Source organism: Macadamia integrifolia, chromosome 12 (assembly GCF_013358625.1).
Source record: "Macadamia integrifolia cultivar HAES 741 chromosome 12, SCU_Mint_v3, whole genome shotgun sequence".
NCBI lineage: Eukaryota > Viridiplantae > Streptophyta > Magnoliopsida > Proteales > Proteaceae > Macadamia > Macadamia integrifolia.
The window spans coordinates 28,469,389-28,478,769 of NC_056568.1; positions in this window are offsets into that span (position 1 = coordinate 28,469,389).

Genomic DNA, 9,381 nt, shown 5'->3' on the forward strand with positions numbered 1-9,381 from the left:
AAATTTAGTGGGGGTGGGGGTGGGGGGGGGGGGGGGGGCATGAATTTAAGTCTTTTTCTTAGTAGCATTTGGAGTTGAGAGTCCTTTGCTCTGTTTCCAAGCTCAGGCTTCGAATTCTCAAACCCAGAGCTGTAACTCCAAGGACTTGAAAGCATTGGAGGGTTTCATGAAGGGCTTGGAATCAGGGATTTCTGGGTGGGGAAGTAATCAGTTTTTGCACTTTCATGACTCCACCCCTCCTGTCTACGCCGGGTGTGGCAATGGCACCAGACAGACAGTCCATCTTAATTAGATCATAATATATAAAATAAAAATGACAGCCTCTCTCTCTCTCTCTCATGATCGTTGTGGACTCATGGGCACCACTAATATATACAAGGAGAGTGTAAAACGAGCTGAAAAAAGAAAGAGAAGCAAAGCAGGGAAAAAAGGTTGAGAGACCATCATCAGACAAACCAATGGGCAATCAGTAAAGCCATCTTTATTGAGTTTTGACAGACTGTTATGTGCTAACTTGCCCTGTAAGTCAGTCATAGAATTAGAGTATAATATCCCCATCCCTTAACATATGGAGATTAAGACCACTTCAGATTTCAAACTAGAGAGAGAGGATCTTTGATATTTCTCAACTAATACCCACTTTAAATTTTCTAATCCTAAGTAATCCTTCTTAATTGGTTACAGAGGATTTGTTTAATGTTATCAAAGCCTTCATTTGTCTATACTTATCAGTAACTACTTAATTAGCTATCTCAGAATATCTCATCTCTCATGTGATAGTAAGAAGCAGAGATGAATAGTTAATGAATAATTACAGAACAAACTAAACTAATATAAATACAGTAATACATTAAGTAATGTTCCTTCTTTTTATAGCTACCCCTCTCAATTAGGAACAAGGGAACACCCGATTGAATTTCAAAATAGGAGGCCACTGGTGGTTCAAAGAGATTCTCAAAGGTAAACCAAGACAAAATTCAGAAACCAGAGCTACAAAGTACAAACACCTACAAATGTAAAGAAAATAAAATTGATTGCTTCTCATGAATAAAAACAACAGATATAGATCAGATTAGAAATGCTGTTCAACACTTCAACCCTAACTGAATTTCAGGAAACTGAAACAGAGTTTCTCTAGAAGCATTTGTAAATATTTCTGATGTGAAACCTCAAAGATAATCATCAAATGGTGAATATGAAATTGTTCTTAATCCCCAAATTATATATAGACAGAAGTTAATACATATGAACACAACAGCAATTCTCACAACTCCAAGATTCAAACTCAAAAGAATTGAAATAATTTGTATTAAAAAAAAAAATCTGAAGAAGGAAACAGAAGAAACAGAGTGAGATCAAAGGAGTAAAAATCAGCAGCACAATGGGCATATGATCAATCCATTCTCAGTGTGAACAGCAAGAGAGACCGAGAGCGCGCTAGTCACTGATTTTCTCCTTCGTGAGATTGACGAGACCGAGCGACGATACAAAACGTGAGCAGCGAGAGGTGTGTGAGAGAGAGAGAGAGAGAGAGAGAGAGAGAGAGAGGTGAGAGGTGTGAGTGGTAATTAAACTGCAATGCAAATCCCTAACCGCATCCAATCCAGGTTCCATTCCATTATAGAGATGAAATCAGATCTCTGAATTAGTGCTCGAAATGATACCTGAGAGACGCCGAGCTTTGCGAGAGAAAAGAACTTCGAGCTTCGCAAGAGAGCAGAGAACGTTGAGCTTCCACTAGAGTAGAGAACGTCGAGCTTCGCGAGAGAGCAGAGACGGTCGTCGAGCTTCACAAGAGAGTTGCAGCTTGTGGAGAGGCAGGAAAGCTACAAGGAGATAGAGAGGGTAGGGCGTCGGGAGTCGGGAGTCGGGAGTCGGGACTGGATTTCGCGATTTTTCTCAGTGACTTTTGTTTTAAGAAACAGAAAAACAGCTAATAGATATTTCTTCATTCTTGTTTCTAGGAACAAAAATAGATATAAATTTCAATTTTTATTTTATAAATAGGTGGAACAGAACCAAAAAATCAAACAGAAAATATGATGTTTTTCTGTTTCTGAGTACAGAAAAACGAAAAAACTGTTTCTGAAAACAAAATCATACGGGCCCTAAGTATTGACCTGATCCATACAATTGTTGGGTCAGTATGGGCCTGTGGGACTAGTTGTATATCTCTCGTTAATAAAAAAATAAAAAAATAGATAAATAAAAAAGAAAGTGGATCTAGAGCAAGGGTGTCAATCCATTGAATCCATTGGGTGGAGCCTAATCGGGCTTCTTCACTTAAAGACCTTACATCATGTTCGGTTTGTTTAAGTAATCGATCCTCATATGCTAGGTATAATCCCATTTATAAACGGTTGGTTAGATACAGGTCTTTAGTCGGGCTTTGAACAGCCATAAAATCATGCTTTAAACTGGTTTTAAACATTTTGGGCTTAGTAAATGGGCTTTAAACATGTCGCGTTATTAATTGTTAATATAGTTGCACCATGAACAAGGCCGATTTTGGCTTTAAAAGGTCATGCTCTGTCGGGCCTACCAGGCCGGGCTATAATTAATGAGAGCGGATCACGTTCACGTACGAGAACGACCATGGTCCGTGGATTTAGAATTAATTTTCTCTCTATTCATTTAATAGATTCTAATTCCACAGACCTGGGATGTATGAGAATATTCTTGTACGTGAACCTCATCCGTTCACTGATTAACACCCCTAGATCAGGTTACCCCACCACTCTTCCTTCCGTGGGCTTGGGTTTCTTTTGAGCCCTGTTTTGAAATCTGTTGGGCTTGGTTCTGAAGTGAAAAATTAGGCTTAGTTCGAATCTGGACTTGTAATAACAAATAACTACAAGCTATTAAGGGTGTCAATCGGTCCGGAACCAGGTATTTGGTCCGGTTTCGATTTTGGTTCCAATGAGTGTTATTGTGATCCAGAACCGGACCAAGTCCCATCTCGGTTCTGAAAATTGGTAGTCGTACCAGACCTATCCGGTTTCGGTCCAGTTTTGGTTCCTATTTGGATTTTGTATTCGGTTCTTATTTGGTTCCAGTATCCAGTTTTAAATTCAATTTTGTTATACAACTTCTACTCAGAAGACAAAATATAATTGTTTATTCACTAAGTTATTGGTCTTCCTCAACAAAAGAATGAAAAAATAAATAAAAATCATAAGCAATCGATCATCTATTGAACTTCTAATATTGTTAATTTCACTACTTTAAAACACGATATTCAGAGAAGAAGAAGAACATAATACTTCAAACTTGAAGAGTTACAATTAAGTAGATTGTTTAACTAACGATTCATGAGTCCCAATACAAAAAAAAAAAAAAAAAAAAAAAGGAGAGGAGGGTTTTAGAGTTGGACTATTAATAAAACTCTATAAGATGATTTATCATTTAGGTGATTGAATATATCGGGTTTTCATATAAATAATGTCAAGTTTTTAGTTAAAGAAGAAAAGGTGGACATTAAGTTATCCAGTCAGATTTCGGTTAGAACCACCGGTTCTTGGCATAAATTCAGATCCGGACCGAACCAAATTATAAATACTTATTTCAGATCCAGGATTTAACCATATTATAATCGATTTGATTTGGTTCAGGGTATTCGATCCGGATCTAAATTCGGTTTTCAGTTTCGATTCCAATTTGACACCCTTACAAGCAATTAAGAACATTTTGAGTTTTTGGTGGAAATGCCATCCCTTCACCTCAAGTTAATATTTATCTTAGTAATTTCGGCTTGATCAACCATTAAACCTTGTAGTGAGCATATTTTTATCATCCCCCAGATCTTGTACATGCGAGAGCTTTGTGCACTGAATACATCCTTTTAATGAGCATACCTTTATCATATAATTTTTCTCCATTCAAATTTATCAAAAATAGCAATATTTGATTAATTGATGATAACTTGAGGAATCGATAGCTCTGAATTGGCCGGGACCAATCCTAATTCTGGGCAATGATTTCCAATTGAATTAGAATAAAAAAAAATATATCTTCAAACTGGGCTAGCCTAGAAAGATACAATGTGATGCAATGCAATTGGGGAGAGGTGTGCTAGATAGTTGACTCTAGTGTCATGGACTCAAAACTCCCTCCCCATTCTGACAAGTCAATTTTGGGGAGGGTCTTGTGCTTATAAGCAATAATGATTACTTTCCTAAGGTGTCAATCAATTGGTTTTAGTCGGTTTCAGTTTGATTGGTTTTAATGTAAGAACGAATGAAATCAAAGTATGAATAGATAAGGATACATCAATTTCGATTTGGTCCTGTTTTTTTATTAGTTTCTCTCGGTTTGGTCTTAGTTTGATTTTAGTTTACCATACAAATGTATTCAAAAGTATGAGAACATATGTGCTTTTTTCTTTTTTTTTTCTTAATGAAATTTGAGTTGATATCAACCTCTTATCAGTTCATATTGATCTAGGTTTGATACGATGTTCTATTGGTTTTAATGTAATCCGATTTGATTTTTATCTCACAAAACCTCAACCTGAAACATGATCCAATAAACTCATCAGTTTTGATTCAATCAGCTTTAATTGATTTCATCCGTTCAGATTAAGTTTTGAAAACCCCTACTTCCCCAATAGTTGCATCTTTTGGTTTCTTGGATCAGACCATGACATGTGATTTCAGAACAGACCCAGAGACATTGGAGATGTGGAGACGAGAACACTGCATTGTGGGATCCCTATGGCGAGGGCCTCAAGGATTTAGCAAGGCACTTCAGTGAGTCGCACACTAGGTTTTTTTTTTTTTGGTAAAGCCCACACTAGGTATGAGTCTCCATGGCAAGAGTGCCAGGAATTGAGTACACTAACCCTCTCTCTCTCTCTCTCTCTCTCTCACAGCATTGCCTTTTTTTTTTGTTTTTTTGGTCAAAAAATGTTGATGCATACACTGGAGAGAGAAGACCCAACAACCGATTAATGCTTCTGTTATTTATTGCGGCTAATGCTTCTCCCATTTTGGGTAATAAAATGATGTAATTTTACTGAAATAAGGGATTTTTCTACAAGAGAGAAGAAGTGGATTTCCTCTAAGCAACAGATTAAGCAAAGCTTTGCTTCTATAGAGGAGAATGATGAGAGAAAGTAGGGAAGTTTAGAGAGACTGTCATGCATTGCTAAAGCAAAAGCTACTACATAACACTTCAATCAAATAATTTTATACATCTAAGATCAAAATTTTTACTCTTTACAAGGGTCCAGGCCAAAAAAAGTGTTAAGAGGCTTTGGTATAATTTATCCGGATGTTATTCTACACGGAGAGATAGTGAATGACAATGAGGAGCTAGTGGTTAGGGTGCATGTTATAGCCTCCGTGCCGTTAAATCCTCACTGTCACTAACTGCTTACCATCGAGGATTTGAGTCTAAATTCATCCTCAATAGTGTCTAAGTACTTGTTAATCTTCACATCGAATTATTCACTTCCAATAGAATTATTCACAGCTTACTACCGAAAATTTGAGTCCAAATTCATCCTCAATAATGTCTAAGTACCTGTTAATCATTCACTTTCAATATAGAATTATTAATTATGCCTTCTACGTGAAACCCAACGGAAAGGTATCTCTCTCTCCCCCAGTGTTCACTGGTCAGTGGTCACTCATCCCCCATCATCTTACTCCACACTCCAGTGGCAATCAAAGTTGATTGCAAACCCCTAAAACACCCAGAATTTAATTGGAGTAATATATATATTCAGGCTTTAAGTCCTCCTCGACAAGCGTTGCATTGCGTGTTGGGGTTGGCTTGGACAACAGCCCCCCCCCCCCCACCCCCCGGCGCCTCTCTCTCTCTCTCTCTACAATCTAACCTATCTCTGTGGTATTTTGTGATTTCTGAGACTGAAATCTGAATTTCAGGTAAAACCCATGTCCTGCTGCTGCCAGGGACAAGGATAGGCCCATTGCTTTACCCTTTTAAGCTGTCCTTGGAGCTTGGGGACCTTTGCTTCTACGGTATCTCACTCTCTCCCCCGTAATCCCCGTTTCAATTCCCAATACCAACCCTAAAATAAACCTCTTGCAGTGCAGTGCAGTCCAGAGTACCTAGGAGACAACCAAATCCTCCATTCCTCTCCTTCCTAGCTACTCTACCCTACTAACTCCCAACTCACCTGTGACCACCTGTGACCTTGGTGAAAGTGCAAGTGCAAGTGCAAGGACACCAAGGAAAGTACAATTTCCCTCCTCTCTTACACCATCTGAAAACCTAAATTCCTATGCTCCAGCCTCCAACCAATCACCTTTTGGAGTTTACAGAAAAAAAAAAAAAATCTCCATTTGGAATTGCAGAGCTCAGCAGACACCACAGCTTCACAGTCTCCATTGACCTTCACCATTTGGAAATATGAACACCCATGTTATGAGAAGTGGACCAGAGACAAAACTAATATAGTAGTTGATCTTACCATGAGCTTCACAACATTACCACAATTGTGTAGGACCTCAGTCGAGCTAATTTGGTAAGTTTTTCTTAAAGCAATGATTTCTTATACAAAAAACCTGCAAGGTAGCCTTGGAAGAGACAGTAAGTAGTGGAAAAGCCTGCAACAGAACAGAGCAAATGTGAGCTGAAAACCACAGGGAAACCCAGAGTACTGTTTATCTTACTACAGAGACTTACATATCATCTCTCAAAAAGAAAAAAAGAGACTTACATATCCACCTGGTTTGGAGAGCGAGAGGTGAGGAACCCATGTTGGAGAAGGGGAGCACGTGCAATGTTTGAGAGGTTCATGGCACTTTGCACGTGCCCTGCTTCTCCAACAAGGAGCTGCTCACCAAGTTACTGAACTAAAACCCAGGAGGCCTTCGGTATCCATAACCATAATTCTGATAGAGATATGGAAGAAGGAGAGGTGGGTAATGGGTTGGGGAAGATTGGTTTTCTGTATTTATATCAGTAGAGAAACTAAATAAGGGAGTGATAACTGATAACTGAGCACTGAGAACAGAAAGGTTTGTGGAGAAGACTAGAGTGAAGACTGAAGAGATGGGGAAGAAATTAAAAGCGATGGATGGATGGATGGATGGATGGAGTCCTGAAGTGGGCTATCTTTAATTCAAAAGGTGGTAACACGATGGAAGCAATCAAGTAGTGTGTTGTAAGAGTTGAGAAAAACCTCCACTCCTCACCTTTAGCCTCTGCTATTTGCTTCAGAAAATTCATTTATGTAGTAGATTATAAAGCAATTAAGACATGGTAGTCAAATCTTAAGCAATGGAAGATGAGAGATTACTGAGCTCACTTTGGCCTAGCAAATCCGAAGGAGGAATGACATTGTAGGACAGTAAACCAAAGCCTTTAAACAAAGTGGTAAGGACAGACAAGCCACTTATGAGGCCATGACCAATAAAATTGCAGCAGCAACTACCAAGAATCCTGGTGTGATCATTGAGAATTTGAGATCGTGGACCACAAACATGAAACCATTTGACTTTTTTGTATACTTTGTGGGTAGATTGAGGAGAAAAAGAGAGTTAGTGTTGTTGATTCTTGAAATTTGTGCTGTGGGGTCTCTCTGTTTTTGATGATCAGATCAGTTGATGAGCTATGTTTTTTTTTTTTTTTTTTTTTGGGTCAGCAGATCATGCTCATTAACTGTACTTAAGGTGGTGTATCAGTCCTACCTGGAGTCAGGTGGTCGGTCACAAGGACACAAGTGGGACTCTTTTGGATGGGCTACAGATATTAGCTTAGCCCAAATACATCTCAAGCTTGCAATCAAGATTGGGTGGTGGAGAAGTTGGGAAGATTATACTTTATATGAATTATGTAGTTTGGAAGATTTGATTGGATTCATTCAAAGAGAAATTATGTGGGTGTTGGGCGTTTGGGGTGGATGTAGGGTGAGGGTAGAGGTTGCGTGTTGGGCGCAAGTTTTTGATGAAAGTTGCTCTGTGGGACTCTGCTCTGTGGGTGTATTGTTTTGGACTTTTCGGGAAGCCCTCTGTGTCTCTTCCCATGTTGATATGATTCTCTCTCTCTCTCTCTCTCTCTCTCACTCTCTCTCTCTCAAAATATATGTTAGTCTCCAATTCTTCAAAGACACCAATTTAAGTGGATGTCCATCAATCTTGATCGTTTTAAGATGAGACCCCATCTAACATCTGTGCATTAATAAGAAACAGAGACCTGCAGATTGAAGGATTGGTGGGCCATGGAGGAGTGTGAAAGGGGGAGAGGTAGTGGGAGAGATCAAGCAGTCGTCACCCATGTCTTGTTGAGGGAGAACATCGATTCTGGATGAGGTCAAATCCAATCCAATCAATAGATTTTTTTCCCCCTCTTTTCTCTCTATCTGTGAAAGCAAGGAATTTGGTGGAGGGGTGAGGAGGGATGATGACGATGATGATGTAGTGATTCCAGAGTTGGCGTGTGCACCTCTTGCCGTGGTCACCATTCTCTATTGCCATCAATATGGGGCCTTTAATATGGCTCTATGTATGTAATTGTGATTCTAATTTCTTAGAACTTTATGGGAAGTGATGGGAATAGGATGGACATAGTGGGTACAGTCCAGGCTTTAGCCCCCTCACTGATTTCTTCAGCTTTTTTTTTCTTTTTTCTTGGGAGGGCAACGAGGCCCTGGCCTACCCTTATTTTATGTGTAAATGAAGTAAACCATGGGCCCATGTATAACCTCGCAACCCACTTGAATCAGGAAAGACAGAGACCCATGAAGCCATTTTTCATGCAGGAGGCCCTGAGGGTTGTAAGAGAGTCAAAAGCAGAACCTCTCTTTCCTTTTTTTTTTTTTTTTTTTCTTTCTTCTATGAAATAAAAAGATAAAATTTTATCAACTTAGGCATTGTCACTTGCCAACTGATCTAACCCTTGGGGTTCATATTGTGAAATTTCCTGTAATAGAAACCAGGACAGATGATCTCTAGCATTGACATAAAAGCTTTGAAAATTCCTTATATAAAATATTCTAATTTGACGGTTGGTGGTTTCTCTCCAGGCTATGTCCATCCAAATCTCCATCCACCACACTACTTGTTCACCCTTGTCTGTGTATTCGAAAGGGAGACAGTTTCCCTTCAACCACAACAAAAGAGTTATTCCTTCATCACGAGTCCTGATCAGCTCTCAATGTGGGGACAGGGATGGGGAACAGATTTGGACCCTTCATGGGGGTGTGGGAGGGTCCAGATCTATGCCCACCCATCCCATGTAGGGAGCAGATTTAAACTCCATTTGCATGGGCATTAATGGGGTGACATGAGGATCATAATAAGGGTGAGGGCATTATTTGAACTTTCGTCCTACAGAGGGAGTATGAATGACCATTTCAGATAGAAAACTTCTCCTATTAGAAATGTGAAAAGCTCTAAAGAATTTGATTTTCCA